Below are 5186 nucleotides of genomic sequence, written 5' to 3'. Positions count from 1 at the left end.
TAGTCGTGCCATTTTATTCTCTGTCCCTGACTACTTTATAATTTGGGGCTGGTGAATTCTAATAACAGTATATTGATGCCTTGATGTGTTTGTTGCCCTGATGGACCAGAGAGCTATAAACATCTTACAAATAGCCCACTTGATTTTCTGGCTTTTGAATTCTCCACATGTCAGGACACTAGTTAAAATAATTTTTGATAGCCTGAACCTGTCATCACTTCAAACCTTAAGCCTGGACCTTTGCAAATCAGCCAGCAGAGTGGGCAGTTTGCTGTTCCCACATTTTTAAAGTTTTCTTCTGATTATATTGCCTGAGTGGATTTTCTTTTGCTACAGAGCTTTAGGTCAGTGCTGATACATCTGACAGCTGCTTTTCTTCACCGTCCCCAGGTGTCCGGGCAGTCAATTTGTCACTCTCCCATCTCCATGCTCCCTTTTCTTTCACTGCTTCTGACTGCTGCCTCTAACTTGCCCTCTCTCCCAGCACCCAGAAAGACTGAGGTGAGGAGAGGGTGGACAGGTACATCCTTTTCAATTATTATTCCTTGTATTTCTTTTCTGTGCAATGTGTGTACACCCACTCCTAACTTATTTTTTCCTTTTGGTCAGTAATTCCCTCAAATATTTATAGAGTGCTTTCTATGCACAAGCATTGGACAGCAGCAAAATATAGAGCTTATACTCAAATATGGGCAGGGACAGCAGACATGAAACAACTAGTTAGTCAATGAACAATTTAATTACAAATGTGAGAAGTGTTATTGGGAAAGATGCTATGAAGGCATGCAAGTGATGACTCAGCCCAGTCCGGAGTGTCAGGGAGGGCTTCTATGAGGTATGATTTTGAGCTGAGTAGAACTTAAGGAGCAAAATGGTTAAAGGAAGAGAGGCAGAGGAAATTGGAGGGGCCAGGCCAAAAGTTGGAAAGAAATGTGGCCCTTTGGGCCCCTGGAAGATAGCTCTAGGGTGACTAGGGTGCCAGAAGAAAGTGCCTCCAAATGAAGGCAGTGCAGTGAGCAGGAGCCAGTTTCCACAAGGCCCAGCAGGGCATAGTAAGGACTTGGGGACAATCTGAAATATAATGAAATTTGAAATTTGAGAGATTCCAGTCATCCATATCATCAATTGCAGTCGGCTCTATACTCAAAAAAACAAAACAAAACAAAACAAAAACCCAAATCCACAAATAGTCCAATTTCTAATGCCATTGAAGGCAGAGAAATCTAAATCCTCCAGCAGCTGCAGCTCTGAGCCTCTGCTGTCCTGCCCAGGAATGCTCCTGGTTATATCAAGTTAACTGAAACAGCACAGTCAGCTGCAGTGTTGGCTAAATGGGCTGAGTGTGGTCCCACCTTGGCCAGACATGAGGCTCTGCCTTCATGCCATCATAACCTTCAAGAAGTCCAAGTATCCTGCCCTCCCATCTGTGGGCACCTGTAAATGTGCTGGTGTTCTTCATAAATTTGGGGCAGATGGGGTGTTGGGCAGAGTCTCACTGCAGAGATGACCATTGCTCCAAACGTGATCACTCATTGGACAACTAAGAATGGGTGGTCCTCTCCCGGTAGCAGTAAGATGTCCTCAGGCTACTCAGCTTCTATGCAGCAACCTGGGACTAACCACCTTGCTTACACAAAGAGGCTGCCATTCCTCAGTCTCACTTTCTGCTTGGTCCCATGTCCCCCCTCTTCGCTCTAGCCTGCACGCCTATGTCAGATGCCTTCCAGTCACTCCTTCAGATCCACTCTCCATTCTTCTCCAGCAGGCTCCATAATCCGGAAGTTTGGCCCATGCACACCACATCAATGAGCTCCCCTGCCCTCCAGTTTCTAGTTGAAGTCAGCTCATGGGCAGCACTAGCAGGAGGACAGAGGGAGAGAAGATAATGCGTTTTGGGCTTATTACTTCAGCTGTCTCCCTAGGGGTCACAATGGGCTGGTGAGACCCTCAGTCAAAGGTCACTGCACCTGCGAGATGAGCCTCTCCAGACAGCTGGCCTCACTGGCTCCAGGTACTCCTCCCTCTCTCTGTTCCCTCAGGCCTGGGAGTGGCAACAGCTCCTGGTGCTGCTAATCCCTTGGACACTACACCATCCCTCTTTCTCTCCCTACACTCTGCCTGCATCATTGTAAATAACACCTTTATTAAACTCCTCAAGGTGCCTAACTTTACAGTGCCAAGCTTCCCTCCCCAACAGATATAGCATGGTTATATACCCTAACAGATATATCATGAGACTCAGAGCAGAGCAATCTCAGCATTCTAATTCAATCTTGGGCCAATGACTACTTGTTTTACGTTTCTGGAAGATTTTGATTCAGATTCCCTAATGACTGACCTATGTAGACCCTTGAAGAAAGTGAAGGAATTTGGTAAGTGTGGAGGAAAGAGAAACACGTGGCGGGTGTTTAGTTCCTCCCTTTCTTAAAAGGCACCACCCGATCTGTGTCCCTCACCCACGCCCCCCACACCTCCAGCCACATTGGTCTCCTTACTGTTCTTTGACCACACCAGACACAACCTGCCTGAGGTTTTATAGACCCTGCTCCCTCTGTAATACGCTTCCCAGCAAAATCCACGTGGCTCACTCCCTTACCAGCTTTAGATCTTTTTCTCCAATATCACCTTTACAACTAGGCTTCCCTGCCACCCTGTTTAAAATCATTCCCACCCCCAGCATCCCCTACCCCCTTCCCTCCTTCATATCTCTCCATACCATGTGTCACTTTCTAACATACTCTGTAAGCATTGATTGCATTTATAGATCATACACACACTCCCACATCGGCACATGAATGCTCCATGAAATGCTCCAGGAAGACTGGGACTCTGTCTGCTTGGCTCACTATTACATCCCCAATAATCAGAACAGAAGCTCAACTGCAATTTGTTGAACAATTGAAATGCCAGTTCCAGGAAGGGATGTGTAGAAGGGAAGTGGTTGCATTATTTTGGTCCCTAAACTTCTGGTCTCTGGACACAGCCCCTTTCTGCCAAGTCACACCTTCAGTAAGGGTCCATGCCTCATCCACAACATTCTGCAGGACAGAGAAGATGAACTCTGCTGGCTGGTGCCACATCTTGTCACATCCAGTTTGGCTGCATTCATGGGGAGGTGATGGGTCATTCTCTTTTGTCTTGTCTCCATTTCAGAAGCTGAACTATGCACTGGAAGAATAAAGTTTCTCTTTATCTGGAAAAATGACCTCACTGATCCTGGAGGAAGATACGCACTTTGAGCAGATATATCCGTTCACACTATTTGTTTTGAAAGCTCCTACTACATGCTAGGCTTTGTGCCAGAAGCTGAGAAGGCAATGAATAAAATATGGTCCTTTCCCTCCAGGTGCTCTGACATACCATGCTGGACTTCTATGTGGTGAAAAGATGAAAGACATTCTCTTCTGTAATACAGAATCAACACATTAGACTTAGCCACTGCCATGCAGTGCTACATCACTAAATACGTGGGGGAAACTTTCATACCAGGAAAGCCAGGCCTTGACCCTGCATTTACAGGCTCTGAGAAATCAGAGACATGGTCTACTCCAATGCCTGAGATCCAGAGAGTGAAAGCCCAAAGCCTGGGTGAGTTACCACTGCATCCTGGGATTGACAATGACCACAAACTCCTCAGAGCCGGGACAGAATCATTAGGCTCAGCAACTGCAGAGTCCCTCACAAATAAATTTGTTTTGAGTGACTGAAAAAAATGAATGAATGAGAAAAAATAAAGGAAGTAGGTGAATTAAAGTCACAAGTGGGTCCAATAGTCAGCATAGCTTCCATTACTTCTAAACTATAACAGTTGTGGTTCCAGAGCCCACAGGTGTTCCAGGCCGAAACTCATGGGCTGAGAGTCAGGGCCTCAAGAGGGGCTCAATATTAGGAGAACAAGCTCAACAATGGCAACAATTAGAAACAGAGAACAAATCAGTAAATTTAGTTCAGGACTAGCTATTTGAACCCTCGGGTGTCAGCTGAACATTGACTGTTCATTAGATAATGCAATTTCACTCAACAAAAGGCACAGTGAAAGCCCTGGGTGGTTTTAAATAGCAGAGTTGGGTATTTGTACCCTTTGGGTTCATGTGCTCTGTGACAGACTAAATGCAGTTTCTCAGGAATCATGCCCAGGCACAGCTTTTTAAGATAGCTATCAATCTGGTCCAAATACATCACTCTTTTCACAGGATTTCCATTCAATTTCAGTAACTGTCTCCAAGATGTTAGATTTCAAGAACCAGAATCAAGGATGCAGGCTCCAGGTTGACCAAGGGGTGAGGGGCAGGTCATGCAGAGGCCCCGTGCAAAGAATTAATTCTCTGAATGCTGGGCTCAGAGGCCCAAGAGGATGGGATCAAGCTTAACGATCTGCACAGGCCACCTCCCAGCTGTTGCCCGATGTCTCTGTTGTTCAGGTGAGGCTGATAAAAACTCTTGTTCCACTGCATCTCAAAGTAGCACAAGAATCTGGTTATAAAGCAACTAGATATGGAAATGACAATTTTATGTGCAAAGCAGATGTGTGCTGCTTCTGCCATTTCTTGGGCATATGTAAAACTTACAGGGTGTCAAAACCTCAAAACCACAGCTTTAAAACACAGTACCTGTTCTAATTCAGTTCAAATTTCTAAAATGATGGTTGGCACTGTCTTCATGCAATCAATCTGAGAAAGCTTCTGTCAACTCCTTTGCAGATGCTTTCAGTCCTGAGTATTTCCAGAAAGAACAGTACTTTTCTGTGAATAGTCTGCCAGCTGGTCTGAGAAAAGCAGGTGCAGATCTTTTTCAATACCATATGTACTTGCATGCTTTCCCTGTACTTGCATACTCCCCTCCCTCCCCCACCGCAATTTTGAGAAAGGATTGTTTTGGTCGTTTTATTTTTTTCTTCTACACAATTTTCCCCAAGACTACTATGGTCAAAAGCAACAGTTATAAAAACAATGTGAAGTGTTCATGCTAGTCATTTTAACTTCAAAGCGGATTCTTAACACTTTGTACACGACATTCTGTTTGTTTGAGGATCTGTCTAACCCAGGAAGAATGGCTAAGGCTGTTATGAAGAAGGAAAGAGGAAATTTGTCCCCTATTTCCTAGGACCTGTGTAAATGATGACATCCCATTATCTCGACAATGGACTAAGAATGACACAGTGCTGCTCACTCGCCGTGATTCTCTGT

General features: G+C 45.0%; 1 long non-coding RNA gene across 1 annotated transcript; it reads right to left on the bottom strand.

Moving 5' to 3' along the window:
• Window positions 1-720: 720 nt before the first annotated feature.
• On the bottom strand, window positions 721-2612 carry LOC108582891. Its single transcript, XR_002518384.2, has 2 exons — window positions 1435-2612; window positions 721-1071 (listed from the first exon to the last, which is right to left on the bottom strand). It is a non-coding gene; the product is annotated as an uncharacterized LOC108582891 (long non-coding RNA).
• Window positions 2613-5186: the final 2574 nt, after the last annotated feature.

The sequence above is a fragment of the Papio anubis genome, chromosome 15, assembly GCF_008728515.1.
Source record: "Papio anubis isolate 15944 chromosome 15, Panubis1.0, whole genome shotgun sequence".
Classification (NCBI taxonomy): domain Eukaryota; kingdom Metazoa; phylum Chordata; class Mammalia; order Primates; family Cercopithecidae; genus Papio; species Papio anubis.
The sequence above is the reverse complement of the archived record's forward strand: the minus strand, read 5'-3'. Positions and strand labels throughout refer to the sequence as shown.